Source organism: Balaenoptera physalus, assembly GCF_965194825.1.
Source record: "Balaenoptera physalus genome assembly, chromosome: 3".
Taxonomy (NCBI): domain Eukaryota; kingdom Metazoa; phylum Chordata; class Mammalia; order Artiodactyla; family Balaenopteridae; genus Balaenoptera; species Balaenoptera physalus.
This window is the reverse complement of record NC_138890.1, coordinates 147,104,723-147,122,447: the sequence shown is the minus strand read 5'-3', so window position 1 is coordinate 147,122,447 and position 17,725 is coordinate 147,104,723. Positions and strand designations below refer to the sequence as shown.

The window sequence follows — 17,725 nt, the reverse complement described above, 5'->3', positions numbered from 1 at the left end:
TACTAATGATGAAAAATCTGAAAGTGAAATTAAGAAAACACTCCCGTTTACCATTGCAACAAAAAGAATAAAATATCTAGGAATAAACCTACCTAAGGAGACAAAAGATCTGTATGCAGAAAATTATAGGACACTGATGAAAGAAATTAAAGATGATACAAATAGATGGAGAGATATACGATGTTCTTGGATTGGAAGAATCAACATTGTGAAAATGACTCTACTACCCAAAGCAATCTACAGATTCAATGCAATCCTTGTCAAACTACCACTGGCATTTTTCACAGAACTAGAACAAAAAAGTTCACAATTTGTATGGAGACACAAAAGACTCCGAATAGCCAAAGCAATCTTGAGAACGAAAAATGGAGCTGGAGGAATCAAGCTCCCTGACTTCAGACTATATTACAAAGCTACAGTAATCAAGACAGTTTGGTACTGGCACAAAAACAGAAATATAGATCAATGGAACAGGATAGAAAGCCCAGAGATAAACCCACGCACATATGGTCACCTTATCTTTGATAAAGGAGGCAAGCATATACAGTGGAGAAAAGACAGCCTCTTCAATAAGTGGTGCTGGGAAAATTGGACAGATACATGTAAAAGTATGAAATTAGAACACTCCCTGACACCATACACAAAAATAAACTCAAAATGGATTAAAGACCTAAGTGTAAGGCCAGACACTATCAAACTCTTAGAGGAAAACATAGGCAGAACACTCTATGACATAAATCACACCAAGATCCTTTTTGACCCAGCTCCTAGAGAAATGGAAATAAGAACACAAATAAATAAATGGGACCTAATGAAACTTAAAAGCTTTTGCACAGTAAAGGAAACCATAAACAAGACCAAAAGACAACCCTCAGAATGGGAGAAAATATTTGCAAATGAAGCAACTGACAAAGGATTAATCTCCAAGATGTACAAGCAGCTCATGCAGCTCAATAACAAAAAAACAAACAACCCAATCCAAAAATGGGCAGAAGACCGAAATAGACATTTCTCCAAAGAAGATATACAGATGGCCAACAAACACATGAAAGGACGCTCAACAACACTAATCATTAGAGAAATGCATGTCAAAACTACAATGAGGTATCATCTCACACTGGTCAGAATGGCCATCATCAAAAAATCTAGCAACAATAAATGCTGGAGAGGGTGTGCAGAAAAGGGAACCCTCTTGCACTGTTGGTGGGAATGTAAATTGATACAGCCACTATGGAGAACTGTATGGAGGTTCCTTAAAAAACTAAAAATAGAACTACCCTATGACCCAGCAATCCCACTACTGGGCATATACCCTGAGAAAACCATAATTCAAAAAGAGTCATGTACCACAATGTTCACTGCATCATTATTTACAATAGCCAGAACGTGGAAGCAACCTAACTGTCCATCGACAGATGATGGATAAAGAAGATGTGGCACATATATACAATGGAATATTACTCAGCCATAAAAAGAAACGAAATTGAGTTATTTGTAGTGAGGTGGATGGACCTAGAGTCTGTCATACAAAGTGAAGTAAGTCAGAAAGCGAAAAATAAATAACGTATGCTAACACATATATATGGAATCTAAAAAAAAAAATGGTTCTGATGAACCTAGGAGCAGGACAGGAATAAAGTCGCAGCCATAGAGAATGGACTTGAGGAGACATGGAAGGGGAGGGGTAGGCTGGGACGAAGTGGGAGAGTGGCATGGACATATATACACTACCAAATGTAAAATAGATAGCTATTGGGAAGCAGCTGCATAGCACAGGGAGGTCAGCTTGGTGCTCTGTGACCACCTAGAGGGGTGGGATAGGGACGGTGGGAGGGAGACGCAAGAGGGATGGGATATGGGGATATATGTATACATATAGCTGATTCACTTTGTTATACAGCAGAAACTAACACAACATTGTAAAGCAATTATACACCAATAAAGATGTTTAAAAAAAAAAAAAAAAGATAGTGCGGGGCTCCCTAAGACTAAGAATTGGCAAACTAGGCTGGTAGGCCCCTTGCCTGATTTTATACATATAATTTTATTGGAACCATTAAAAAAAAAAGGCAATAGACCGACTGACAGACGGCCGGCTGCCCGGGACAGAAAGGCTAAATTGATTACCCACCCAGCACAGCATCTTACAGGAAAAGCATAGCACTTCCTAGAGGAATATGAGCATAACAGAGAGGTGTCATTGACTCTGAATTAAAATTTTAACCTGTCCCCTGAACAGCTACAGGATTTGGAAGCTGAATTAATGTTATCAGATGAGTTAGAAATCAAACCAGAGCTCCTGGTACAGTTTTATCAGAATACGTCCATCCCACTGGGACAAGGGCTAGTAGAATCAGAAGCTAAAGACATTACTTGCTTGTCCCTCCTTCCAGTGACTGAAGCCTCAGAATGCAGTTGGCTAATGTTACCAGATAATACTGTAAATATACTAACTCCTCCAAGGAGGTTCCTTCCTGAGCTGTGTTGAGAAGCCTTCAGGTGAAGGTGGGTCCAGACAGAGAAGAGACGAGGGCTCAGATTGTACAGAAGCCTCCAGAGTCTTTGTCAACTCCAGTCTCTTAGCTTGTTGCAAGATCTACAGCCAAGTGATAGCACTTCTTTTATTCTTCTTAACCTAACAAGAGTCTGGGCTCTTCAGCCGAACACTTAGTGTTTGTATAAGATGAGGCAAAGGATTCAGGGAATGATTTCCTCTCCAGTGAGAGCACAGACAGTAGCATCCCATGGATCCTCCAGATTCGGGAGTTGACCCATGACAGTTTGATTGCTGCTACTCGTGCACAACTGGCAAAGAATGCGAAAACCAGCAGCAATGGAGAAATGTTCACCTTGGTTCTGATGATGGGCAACCCGAAGATTCTGGGCCCCTTCCTCAAATGGAGGAGAAGCTAAGTGTACAGTTGAAGGCTGTGACCAGACATTTGTGCGGCCAGCTCACTTTAAGTACCACCTCAAAACTGATCGAAACGACCGCTCCTTTATCTGCCCTGCAGCAGGTTGTGGGAAGAGCTTCTATGTACTGCAGAGGCTGAAGGTGCACATGAGGACCCACAATGGGGAGAAGCCCTTTATGTGCCCCGAGTCTAACTGTGGTAAGCAGTTCACTACAGCTGGAAACCTGAAGAACCACCTGCACGTCCACACAGGAGAGAAACCTTTCCTTTGTGAAGCCCAAGGATGCGGCAGTTCCTTTGGTGAGTAGTCTAGTCTTCCAAAACATTTGGTGTTTCACTCAAGAGAGAAGCCACATCAGTGTCAAGTCCGTGGGAAGACCTTCTCTTGGAGTGGGAGCAGGTATGTGCACGTGAGAAAGCATCACTTGCAGATGGGAGCCGCTGGGCGTCAAGAGCCGGAACAAACTGATGAGCCACTAATGGGCAGTCGTTTGCTTGATGAGGCTTCAGTAACCAGTAAAAACCTGGTGTCTATGAATTCTCAGCCAGCCTTGGTGGAGAGTCCTTGAAACTACCGAATACCGATTCTATCCTAGGAGTTGATGATGAGGTGCTCACTGAAGGATCCCCATGTCCTCTGTCTTCAGTGCCTGATGTGACACATCATTTGGTGACCATGCAGTCATGGAGGCAGCCATGTGAGGTTTCTGTCTCAACTGCCATAGATCCACAGGAGTCACTAAACCAAGGAGATCTAACTGACAGACAGACATGAGCATGGGTGCTGACTTCTCTGATCCCAGAGTGCATGTAGTGGGAACAGGATGCTTATGGCTCACAATCTGCCAGAACCAAAATGAATCTGTGAAGGACAAGACCCCACTTTCGCCTCTGTTCATCTTTCCTGGCCTAGATGATGAATGTAGGAGACTTCTCTTCGACTACCATCTAATTCAGTCAAGGAAGAAAGCAGTGAATGTGGGCTGGGTAACTGTACCTACCTCTCTTCCCACTGCACAATTTTGGTATAGACTTATCCCAAAAGTGAATTTGATTATGTGTTGGCTTAAGTTACTCAGTAAGACTGTTGAGGGGAGGTTTTCCCTTGAAGAGATTTCATCGCAGACTGAGCTGTCTTTTCACATGGGTGAACTAAATCCTGCCACCAACCATAAAACTTCACCAAGAAGTTGAGCTTTCAAGATGTCTTGTTGCTTTGGAGAAGGGAGTGATGTCAGTTCTGTTGTGACATTCTCCCTTTAGCAACCTGAGTAAGAGACCCTCTGTCACTGGTCTGCAAAAACATTGATTACTTGAATCCCTGCTTGGTCCAGGCTGAGGTACTATCTTGTCCTATACACCTCTACTTGGCCACTTTGCTTTCTTTGTTTATGGAACATACAGTAGCATGTTTAGAGGTTGTTTGATTTTGCTTTTTGTTTTTTTTTTTAAAGTTAAAAATCACATGATTCAGAGGTTCAATTGTTTTTCCTTTAAAAAAAAACAAAACAAAACAGCCAGTCCAAAAAAAGAAAAAGCAATATATACATCAAGTTGACTTTGTACTTGTGATTTGATCCTCAGTAATATTTCCTGTGGCTATTACTTTCAGATTATGTACCTCATCCATTAAAGTTCTCAACTCATAAGAAGCAAATGCCTACCTTTTTAGAAGTTACATATCAGAGATGGTTTCTCAAAGAGGAGTTAACTTTTTTAAAAAATTTTTTCCAAAACACTAACTTTCCAAAGGGACTCTCTTTCCCCACTAGCTGTCAAGGAACACATGGGGAGTCTTTCCAAGTTCTCAACCAGCCCAGAATGTTTACTTGCCTAGAAATGAATATCCCAAGAATCACAACTAGACAGAGAAGACCTGCGGTCCTTCTTCCTGAAATGTCCTTGCCTAATCTCTGCTTGGATATCCCCTCTTCATCTTTCAGAGCCTTTGTGTTCTTGCATCTCCAATAGCCCCAGGTAGAATTAGCTGCTTTGTCTTCTGTTTCCATAGCACTTGAGTTATGTCCCTGTTTCAGCACTTGCTATCTACTATTTGAATCTGTTTATATGGCTGTCTTCTCAACTAAATTGAGTTCCTCAAGGTTAGGGCCAGAGTGGTCAGTCCTCTGGGTGACGCAAGGATAATGTGGGTGTGGAATCACAAAACAGGAGCCAGGGAGAACAAAGTTTGATAGGGAGAGTGGGAGGCAGAGCCCAGAGTAACTCCTCAAGCCAACCTTCACCTGCAGTGACTTTTTCCTTTTAATGTGTTCAGTTTTAATGCAGAAGGTTAAAGGAGTAAGATTCAGGGCCAAAATATTTACCAATTTTAGTAAGATAATTTTCTTGTACAAAAATCAAGGTAATCTAAGGTTTATCTCCAACTGTGCCTTTAACCCAGGCTGACTCATCACACATTGTGTAACCAGCACTAGCGCTCAGTAAAATTGAAAGCTAGGTCCCATGCTTCCTCTTCTAGCAAATGTCTTCCACCCTTTCACTTTGCTTTTCCCGAATTTGTTCTTTGCTCCCACAACCTACCCCACACCCATCTCAGTTTATCACACTTGGACTTCCTGACTTTTTTCCGCTGGGAATCACTGGGACTGAAGCCTGGTCCATTTTCAGGCTTCATAACGCATCTCTGAAACTCAAATCCCACATCTCAGTGATTTGGAGGAAAGCTGAAGAGGTGGCATTGCTCTTCTCCTGAGAAGAGTCGAGGCAGGTATGGGTGGCCTCACATGGGACATGGAGCCCCACCAGGAAGGCTCCATGAGTTTCTGGGTCTCATTATGTGGTATTTATAATGCCCTCATCTGAGTGGACAGTCATCCCAGTGAGCTAGTCGGTGGGATAACCCGTGTGTATCAGCCACCAAAGAGGATCCTAATAAGGAAAACAGCTCTGCAGATATGAGACACTATAAGACTGAATTCTCTACTTTCTATTCTTCACTCAGATTAGGAAGAAACACCCCTTCATGATCAAAAAGAGGGTCCCCTCCTCAACCTTAATTAGGCTCCCTCTACTGGGTGGGGGCATGTGGAATGTCATGAATGACATCAAATGCAGAGGCCCAGTTTGGGAATTATTGTGAATGATTGGTATGGTCCTTCCCAGAGGTCTCTGCTCTCATCTGGTGAATCATTCAGGTTTTAGTACAGACAAGTAAATCTCTCTAGTTATTTTTTTCATTTTAAAATTACTTTTAATTGTGGTAAGAGACATACAACATAAAATTTACCGTCTTAACCATTTTTTTAAAAATTTAAGTAGAGTTGGGACTTCCCTGGTGGTGCAGTGGTTAGCAATCCACCTGCCAATGCAGGGGTCACAGGTTCAAGCCCTGGTCCGGGAAGATCCCACATGCCACGGAGCAACTGAGCCCGTGTGCCACAACTACCGAGACTGCGCTCTAGAGCCCATGAGCCACAACCACTGAGCCCGCGTGCCACAACTACTGAAGCCCGTGTGTCTGGAGCCTGTGCTCCACAACAAGAGAGGCCAGCACAGTGAGAGGTCTGCACACCAGAACGAGGAGTGGGCCCCGCTCACTGCAACTAGAGAAAAGCCTGTGCGCAGCAGTGAAGACCCAACACAGCCAAAAACAAATTAATTAATAAATAAATTAATTTTTAAAATGTAAGTAGAGTTGATTTACAATGTTGTGTTAGTTTCTGGTGTATAACAAAGTGATTCAGTCATATATATATGTATGTATAAATATATATTCTTTTTCAGATTCTTTTCCATTATAGGTTATTACAAGATGGTGAATATAGCTCCCTGTGCTATGTAGTAGGACCTTGTTGTTTAACTATTTTATATAAAGTAATGTGTATCTATTAATCCCAAGCTCCTAATTTATCCCTCCCTACCCCTTTCCTCTTTGATAACCATAAGTTTGTTTTCTATGTCTTTAACCATTTTTAAGTGTACAGTTCAGTGGTATTAAGTACATTTACATTGTCATATAACCACCATCACCATCCATCTCCAGAACTCTTCATTTTGCAAAACTGAAACTCTGTACCCATTAAGCAATAATACCCCAAACTCCCTCTTTCCATTTCCTGGGAATCACCATTCTATTTTTTTATCTCTTTGAATTTGATTACCTTAGGTATCTCACATAAATTGAATCATGTAATATTTCACTCAATGTAATATCCTCGAGGTTCATCCATGTTGTAGCATGTGTCAGAATTTCCTTCCTTTTTAAGCCTGAATAATATTCCAGTGTTTGTATATACCACAGTTTGTCTATCCATTTGTCTGTTGATGGACACTTAGATTGCTTCCACCCCTTGGCTATTGTGCATAATGCTATAAATATGGATGTACACGTCTGTCTTCAAGTCCCTGCTTTCAATTCTTTTGGGTATATACCCAGAAGTGGAATTGCTGGATAACATGATAATTCTATTTTTAACTTTTTGAGGACCTACCATACTGTTTTCCATAACAGCTGTACCATTTTACATTCCCCAAAACAGTGTGAAAATGTTATAATATCTCCGTATCCTTACCAACACTTGTTATTTCTGTTTCGTTTTTCTGTAGTAGCCACGCTAATGGATGTGAGATTGTACAGTTATTTCAAGCAGAAAGGGAATTAGATAAAAATTGTTTGAAGTACTGGAGCAGCAAACTCTATACCGAGCTTCCAGGATGATTCCCAGAACACCATAAACTGATCCACTAGGGAAGCTATTACATTTGTCACAATTACAAAAGAGGGAACCAAAATGTTGTTATTGGAACTACTGAGTTCAATAATAATCTACCATTACTGTCATACCAGTTAACTATGACTACAACAACAACGCTTAACAAACGACCACAAGTCTTCATTAGCCTTACATCGAGAGGTATTTATATAGCTCATGAGCTTGTGGTTGGCTGATCTTGGCTGGGCTTGTGGCTGGGCAGCTCGAATGAGGGAGCTCTGCCCCATATGTCTCTCATCTACCTTCCGGGACCACTGGGCTTATGGAGCAGGTTCATCTCATGGTGATGTCAGAAACGATATCAGATGTGTAAAAAAGAAAAGTGGCAGAACTTAAAAGACAGATCTTGACAGCAATGAAATGCAAAACAGTAATTATTAGTACAGCACCTGTTATGGTTAAAGGGTCCAGTAGGACCAATTTTTAAACATAATTTTCTTATTTTAAAACATTTAATTGTAAAATGCATAAGACACCAGCTTTTTATTTTTTATTGTTTAATTTTTAAATTCATCTTTATTGGAGTATAATTGCTTTACAATGTTGTGTTAGTTTCTGCTGTACAACAAAGTGAATCCACTATATGTATACATATATTCCCATATCCCCTCCCTCTTGAGCCTCCCTTCCACCCTCCCTATCCCAACATTCTAGGTCTTCACAAAACACCGAGCTGATCTCCCTGTGCTTTGCAGCAGCTTCCCACTAGCTATCTATTTTACATTTGGTAGTGTATATATGTCAATGCTACTCTCTCACTTCGTCCCAGCTTACCCTTCCCCCTCCCTGTGTCCTCAAGTCCATTCTCTATGTCTGTGTCTTTATTCCTGCCCTGCCACTAGGTCCATCAGTACCATTTTTCTAGATTCCATATATATGCGTTAGCATATGGCATTTGTTTTTCTCTTTCGAACTTACTTCACTCTGTATGACAGACTCTAGGTCCATCCACCTCACTGTAAATAACTCAGTTTCGTTCCTTTTTATGGCTGAGTAAGACACCTGCCTTTTAAAGAAATATTTTCTGGTACCGAGACTTCCCTGGTGGTCCAGTGGTAAACAATCGACCTTCCAATACAGGGGATGTGGGTTCGATCCCTGGTCAGGGAACTAAGATCTCACATGCCACAGGGCAGCTAAGCCCATGCACCACAACTACTGAGCTTGCACGCCTCAACAAGAGAGCCCGCGTGCCCTGGAACCTGCGTGCCACAACTAGAGAGAGAAAACCCACATGCCACAACTAGAGAGAAGCCCGAGCGCCACAACGAGAGATCCGGCATGCCTCAACAAAGATCCTGCATGCTGCAACCAAGACCCAACGCAGCCAAAAAAATTAAAATAAATAAAATAAATAAATATTTTTAAAAATTATTAAAAAAAGAAATGTTTTCTGATACTAATTTTACGTTATATTATTGAAGCATTCAATAGAAAGCTAAATTATTAATAAATTAATTCATCAAGATTAGGTTTCAGAAAATTTGCCCTATGACCTTTTCATAGAAGTATGATTCTGTAAAAGAGACAAAGAAACAGGTTTAGAAACCTAGAATGAGTCTTGTTTCTAATAATAACTACTGATTGTTTCTTTTTTTTTCTTTTTTAAATTTATTTTTAAATTGAAGTATAGTTGAATTATAATGTTGTATTAATTACTGCTTTACAGCAAAGTGACTCAGTTATACGTATATATATATATATATATATATATATATACACACATTCTTTTTCATATTCTTTTCCATTATGGTTTATCACAGGATATTGAATAGGGTTTCCTGTGCTATACAGTAGGACCTTGTTGTTTATCCATTCTATACATACCAGTTTGCATCTGCTAATCCCAAACTCCCAATCTAACCCTCTCCCACCCTACTGATTGTTTCTGATAACATAAAAGACAACACTCTATATCTTAATTTGAATATTTGACCATTTTACAATAGCAGCCAAATATACATAACATATAAATGATTATTGGTATCATTAATATGATCTAATACTTGGAGTGGGGAGAAACTCTTATGCTTTCTTATATGGGCTATGTGATCTTTAATACCAGCTCAAATTATATAGTTGAAGATAATAAAAAACACATGACTATCTCTAATCATAAAGTTCATTAAAATATATGTTGCCCTTTGACAACAAATGGATTTGTGTAATCAGCTAAAACTCACTATAGTACACACAAATACTGTGTCCAGAAAATATTCTTTGTTTTAAAAGAAACAACTTCCAGATATTGGTGAAGTTGACCAATGTCTTTTAAAACTTTGTAACTGGGACTTTCCTCTGACAGCACATTTCACGTTTCCATCCAAGTCACTTCTTGGTTATATTTTACATTGAAACCAAAAAGCATTTCAACCTGTTTTAGAATGCAGCCGTTGATCAACACAGGAGTGATGTTCATCTTAGTAGCAAGATGCTTCTGGGCAGGGAGTGAATGACTGCAAAATATCTCATAGCAAGACAAACCAACACACAAAAACTGTGTTGTGTCTGGTCATTAAGATCCATTAAGTGGTCTGAGTGAGTTTCAAAAATTTATCTTCAGGAAATGACAAATAAGATAGTTTCCAGAGAGCCCTTTTTTACTGTATTCTCTTCCTGATCTGATTTTGCAGAAACCTGGTGGCATGACCTTCAGGGCATGGAGGAAACATGCTGCTTATAAATCTAGTTTTTAATACATTTTAATGTAATGATCATTGATTCTTTGTTTTGAATGATATACTTACGTTATTTTAAAGTAAGCATCAGGGAACACCAACATTATTAGGTAACTATAGAATAAAGGTGATAAAATTCCTACTAAAGTTAGCTTAAAAACAATTTCACCCAAACCTTTAAGACATCTTGATAAATTCTCTGTTAGTTAAGACAAGGAGAGCAGTCAACAAGGTATTCTAGAGTCTAATCTCTCTTATCTACAAACTTTTGCTCATGTTGTTCATCCTAGACAGAATTCCATATAACTGTCTCTTTGCCCTATCACAAGCTAAATATTTTTAAAGGCAGCTCAACATCTGAAGAAGTGTGTGTGTGTGTGTGTGTGTGTGTGTGTGTGTACAGGGATGTCCTAGTTAGGACTCAAAAACTCAGATATCCAAATAAGCTAACCCCAATGCAGATACACAAAGCATATAAAAGAATCTCATAAAATATAGTGGTAGGAATATACCAAGCCTGTGTAAAACTGGAACTGGGGAATGGAAAGTTATCTGGAACCAAGGCTACACTCTCTACTTCCCAGGAGCCATGTGACCTACCACTTGGTCCTCTCTCTCTTAACTAGATTCTTCTACTTATCGGAACATGGTCATCAGACATGACTTCATAGCTTGGCTTCTCGGCTCCAGTGACAACCACCAGCTAGAATGTTCCTTTATGTTTCTTAGTTCCAATTACTAAGAAAGGGACTGTGATTAGATCAACATTGTGCCCTGTGATGGGCCCTCTTTGGGTTCTCTGGAATTATCAGTTAGATCAAAAAAGACATCACAAATATGGTTCCACAGCCATAATGGACAGGACAAGCAAAAACAGATATGTGTAGTATGACATCTGTATGCATGTATAATTATTACTTGTATGGCACATTACATACAGCTTCACAATATTACATTTTAAAATTTACTCTTTGTCTTAGTCAAAATTCAACCAGAGAATAGAAGACATAGTTACATGTTAATGACAGAGGGACTTTAATACAGGAAACTGATAATACAGGTGATGGAAAAGGTGAAAGGGAAATGGGAGACAGTTGAGGCAACTCAGAGATGAGTAAAAGCAGAGAGCTGTTGGGCATGAGAGACAAAAGGAGGAGGAGGTGGCATTACTGGAACCCAGGGCCATACTTCCCCAGCAAAAGCTAGAAGCACAGTCCGCTTAAATGCAGGGAGCTGAGGTCATGAAAGAGGCTGGAGATGCTGCTGATGCAGAGAGAAGAAGAGAAATACTCTGACTTTTCCCTTCATCCCACTTTTCAGTCTCCTCCTGTAACTGCCATTCGCCTGATGCTCCTGACATGGGAACCTGGTGTCTTAGCTCAGGCTGCCATAACAAAATACCGTAGATTGGGTGACTTAAAGAACAGACATGTATTTCTCACAGTTCTTAAGGCTGGAAAGCCCCAAATCAAGGTGCCAGCGTGATCATTTTTTGGTAAGGATTCTCTCCCTGGCTCGTAGAATGCTGCCTTCTTTGTGTTCTCACATAGCCACTGGGAGCAGGCAGGTAGAGATTACTCTCTCCCCTTCTCATAAGGCCACAGTCCTATTGGATTAGGGCCCCACTCTTATGACCTCATTTAACCTTAATTACCTCCTGAAGACCCTATCTCCAGATACAGTCATATTCAATATATGCTTCAATATATCAATTTGACAGGACACAGTTTAATCCACAGCACCCAGAACATGCAGCTGCTTGTCACCCCCACTCAACTGTGATACAGAAAGGGCAAGAAATAGATCTGGGGACAATAGGACAAGTACTTCACAATACGGCAAGGTAAATATTATCACTCTTACTTTACAAATTAAGAAGCAGGGGCAAATTAAGTAAACTTGTTCAAGCTAGTAAATGACAGCACCAGATTCTAATCCAGGTCTTCTAACTCCAAATCCAGTTGACGATAACTTCCACTGAGTCTTCACTACATATTTCATCTACCCTGAGCTCACCGTCCTCTGAGTTTCCATACCAGTTTTATTCTTTATCTTGAAATTCATCAATGAGTACTATCTCATTTTCTTTCCATCATTCTTGTGAGGAATATCTCATTATTACACATCTCTCCAAATGAGCCGAAAGTACCTTAAGATCTGGGATCAAACAGCCCCATCCTGTTGTCTAGTTGCTGAATAACTACTTTGATTAATTAATTTTCTCCCACAATATTTGCTACAGTATTATTGAGGAGGGTTCTATTATTTCATGTTAATAAAATCCTTCATCTATTTTCCAAAATGCCATAGTTCTCTAGTCACCAAGAAAAATTTTCTGTGACTCAAAGGGATCATCTATATAAATATTGTTTATTATTTTAGATGTAATTCCATAGAACGGCCTATTGGTATGAATCAGGATCTTTAAACACTTTCCAGTTTCTCTCTTAACTGAGTTATCTGTCAAGATTATCTTTTATCTTCTTCATTATTCATCCTCTTTTGTCATAACTGTTCTGCAAATACCCAGCTTGGTCACTATTGATCAGCAACATTTCATGCCATCCTTTGCATATAAAATTTATAGAAAAATCAGAAATTTCTTTGCAAAAGCTCCTGAGGGAAAAATGATAAAGATTTCTTTCCTCATTACCCTCTATGTTATGAAATATGCCATGTATTTTGCAATCAGTCAGAATATTATAAGCATAATGAGATATGAAAGAAGACCAACGTTTAGAGTACTTGTATTAAAATATCAAAATCACGCTACCTTTTACTTTACCCTATCTCAGCTGCTTGTTCCTGGACCCCTTCATAACTAGTACATCTTTTCTTCAAGTGTCTAACTCCTGATCACCAGGAATTATTCTTCCTCATTACTTCCTCTGGCACCACTGCATGAACTCCAGCCCTTGGAGACCTCCAGTGAAATGACCTACCACTTCCTTGCAATCTACCACTCCACTCCCTCCTACCTTTACTGCCTTCTTTGCCCAAAAGGTCCTTTTCTGCATCTTTATTCAAGCTGCTGAACATTCTTGGAGAAAACAATGTAATCAGGCTAAACGATCTGTGGATCTGTGGTTTTTGTCTTTTTCAGGGAGGGGAGGGTGGAGGGTTTTTGTCTTTTGTTTCTGTTCTTGTTTTCAGGGGGATGAGGGCTTCAGGTTCTCCTAAGTTTTAGGGAAGGTTGATGGTTTCCGTCAGACCCAAACTATACTTAATTTTTTTTTTTAAGATTCCTTTGATGTGGACCATTTTTTAAAGTCTTTATTGAATTTGTTACAATACTGCTTCTGTTTTATGTTTTTGGGTTTTTGGCCACAAGGCACATGGGATCTTAACTCCCCGACCAGGGATTGAACATGCACCCCCTGCATTGGAAGGCGAAGTCTTAACCACTGGACCGCCAGGGAAGTCCCCTTAATTTTTAAATTTTATGCACTTGTAATCTAAAATTTCAAGTTATACAAAAGGGTATAGAGGGCAAAATAAGTCTCCCTCCAACCCCTGACCCATTGTTCACCCAGGTCTCCTCCCCAGGAGCAACCAGCGTTTTCATTTTTTTCATCTCCTTCGCGGAATCCTATTAAAATAGCCAGGATAGGCTGGGTTGTGCTGTGGTAACAAATTTAACCCAAAATCTCAGTGGCTAGACAGAACAAAGGTTTTCGTTTCTCCATCAAACTACATGTTTAAGCTGTATCACCTTGTGACACTGCCATCTCGGCATGTGGCTTCCAGGGAAGAGAGAGCTGGCACGTTACACAGAGGCTTCTCTCTCCTACTTGGACTCACACTGGCCAGAGTTAATCACATGGTTCACTTAACTGGAAAGAGCAATCTTCTGTGTACCCAGGAAGCAGAGGAGAACCGGCTAGCGGTAAATACTAATAAATCTGTACTGCATATGTACTTACACACGTATTTTACACAAATGGGAGCATACTAGGCACATTTTTCTCCACTTTGTTTTTTCCACATATGGTGTGTGTGATACTTCTCTATGTGTGGTCATACTATAATTTCTTTATCTAGTATTTAATTAATAGACATTTAGGTTCTCATCTTTTATCACTACAAATAGTAGCTGTAATAAATAGCCTTGAAAGAGTAATATTAATAATAACTGACATACATTGAGACCTTACTATGTGCAAGGCATTGTTCAAAGCCTACTGTATGTTTTAACTCAGTTCACACTCTTAGCAACCCTATGTGAGACATGACATAATTTACAGGTGTCTCATTTACAGTGGCAGAACCTGGCCTCCAACCCAGGTAGTGAGGCCCAAAGCCTATCAAATCCACATAGATATTTGCACCTCTAAACACAAATTTCTCTAGTATAAACTCCTGTAAGTGAAATTTGTGGATCATAGAGTGTTTACATTTCAAATTCTGCCAGATATTTTCAGAAGTACTAGATACCCTTCAATTTCACTCTACTCCTAGGGAAGCCATGCTGGCTTCTACAACACCTTTTCTTGGCACTCTCAGTGTTCACACGTGGGAAACCCAGAAGCGCAGGGAAATTTAATACCCATGGCGCCAACCTTGACCAGTGGGAGCCAACTGATAAGTTCTTCTCTGTTATTGCCTTAGGCAGAAACTTCTGGGCTGAACTTCCTAAGGCTCCTGAGATCTCGCGCATTGAGCAGCAGTCTTCTAAAGCAGCAAACAACCATGTAGCACATCTTTGCACTGGCTTTTCTTCCTTCTTTTTCACTCTCCTGTGCCTCACTCTTGCTCCCTGACATCACTTCCCAAATAGAGTGTCTGCAACAAAGCATTTGTCTTGACCCTGCTTTCTCTTTAAAAGTAGTAAATGCAGGGGTGCGCCACCCCCAGATCTCGCCTTCAGACCCTTCTGTTGCTGGGACTGTTGCCTGCTGACGGTTCACAGCTGAGTACCTTTCAGGTGTGGCCCTGGCCAAAAGGGGTTGCTTCCCCCAAGTTGACAGCCCATCCCCACAGCCCAACCCAATGACTAGTAGAGTTGGGGGTAAAGTAGCCTTGCCTCAATTTGAGACATCTTCGAAAGGCAAGCTCAGCTCCAGAGATCTCCATGGAACCCCCAAACCCTCTGTTGCAACTGTGTCACAGCTCAGCCTCTCCCTCTGCTCACTCCTGCTTTCCTCACTCCCTTACAGGTGTTGCCGTCGAGAACACTCCTCAGTATACCTCCTGCATGTAAATATCCACCCCAGAGTACGTTTCCTAGGAAACATGATCTAAGATACTAAGCCAAGACAATCGGTACCAGTAGTAGACCTAGAAAACAGGCCCTTGGGATGGGACTTGGGAACTGCATCACTCACAGCAATAAGACCCCATTGCAATTCCTGAGACTCTCAGTTGCCAGAGGTTGAGATGAAGTGCAGGTGGAAGGCGAAGTGCTGGGACATGCAAGAGCAGTGGTACTTAGTGGTGGTCATGTTAATGATAACGATTGTCAAGGTGGCCCCAAATATTTTTGATTTGAAAGGTTTTGTAAAGACTAAACAAGTGGATTGCGCAGGGATATAATGACCTCTAGTCTTCAGCGGTCCCCAACTTTTTGGCACGAGGGACTGATTTCGTGGAAGACAATTTTTCCACGGATGGGGGCAGGGTGGGGTGGATGATTCAGGTGGTAATGCGAGCGATGGGGAGCGGCAGATGAAGCTTTGCTTGCTCTCCCGCCGCTCACCTCCTGCTGTGCAACCTGGTTCCTAAAAGGCCCCAGGGGTCGGGGATCTGGGCTTTAGACATATCCTGGATTCCTTAAATATTGACGGAGGCACCAGTCACTACATTTTTCTCTGGATTAGGTATTACTTCTGATTCAGTCTTGGTTGAGGACTGGAAGGACAGTTTCAGAGGTTTACAGAATGACTGGTCTATCAGCACAACATTACCTTTAATGAGGGGACCCATTTTGTGGCAAAAGTGGTGTGTCAGTGGGTACATGAGCACGAGACACACTTGTTTTGTCACATACTTCTTTAGCACGATGTGTCTAGCTTATTAGATGGTTAAATGACCTTCAATAGGTTCGGGCAATTCTCCATTTCAAGGACAATGTTCTGAGAAGGTGGGAGAGAGCACAGTCCCAAAAATGTGGGGAAAGCTTTGAATCAGTGACCTATACATGGCGCTAATTCCCAATGGTTGGCATACATAGATCCAGAAAACAAGAGGTAGAAGGGAGATTAGTCTCTCTCATCATCATTACCAGTGACATATTTTCAGATTTTGTGCTTCTCTTTTCTGAAATTTTGGGTTTTGTCAGATTAACTTCTCATTCTCAAGGGAACACTTGTACTAGAGAGTGAAATAAGAATTTCACTGAACTTGCAACTATGAATACCATCTGATCTCTTTGGACTCCTTGTGTCAGTGGACCAGCAAAGGCAGAGGAGACCAGAAGTATAATAGAGGTTACCAGGGGCTAAGGGAAGAGGGACATGGAAAGTTATTTTAGTGGATATAAAGTTTCTGTTTGGGATGATAAAATAGTTCTGGAGGGCTTCCCTGGTGGGGCAGTGTTTAAGAATCCGCCTGCCAATGCAGTGGACATGGGTTCGAGCCCTGGTCGGGGAAGATCTCACATGCCGCGGAGCAATAAAGCCCGCGAGCCACAACTACTGAGCCCACGTGCCACAACTACTTAGCCCATGTGCCACAACTACTGAAGCCCCCGCACCTAGAGCCCATGTTCCACAACAAGAGAAGCCACCACAACGAGAAGCCCACACAACACACGAAGAGTAACCCCCACTCACCGCAACTAGAGAAAGCCCCCACGCAGCAATGAAGACCCAACGCAGCCAAAAATAAATAAATTAAATAAATAAATAAACAAACAAATAGTTCTGGAAATGGATAGTATTGATGGTTGTGCAATACTGTGAATATACTTAATGCCACTGAATTGTTCACTTCAAAACAGTTAAAATAGTGACTTTTATGTTATGTATATTTTACCACAATAAAAAATTCAAAAAAGGTTAAAAATAGTACATCTAGACAAAAATTCCATGATACTGATGCTTTACCTACTTGTTAGCAAGGATACAATTAGATAGAAAATTAGACAAAGCAAAGACAATTTACTGGAGTTTTCCATTTTTGTTCCATTTGTGAATGGCATATCCTTCTGGAATACCAGTTAGAATGTGGATAAAAAGATTCCCACTTACTTTGCTTTATCTCTACATGTGAACACACTACATACTATAAGAATAAGTCATTGTACAATTAAGTTGAAAGTGATAGGAAAATTATTCACTGAACCAGTATGTATTTCATTACTCACTAATCCAGCTATGGAAATTATACATGCCAGATAAATATGAATTTTACCAGTTTTGCACCTTTTAGGGCATAGGCAGTCTTTCAAAAAATTTCCATG

At 40.6% G+C, this 17,725-nt stretch overlaps 1 pseudogene across 1 annotated transcript; it reads left to right on the top strand.

The window, feature by feature from the left end:
* The first annotated feature begins 2,488 nt into the window (after positions 1–2,488).
* On the top strand, positions 2,489–16,725 carry LOC309658008 (annotated as a pseudogene). The gene has a single exon. The product of its transcript is annotated as an uncharacterized misc_RNA (transcript).
* The last annotated feature ends 1,000 nt before the right edge of the window (positions 16,726–17,725 follow it).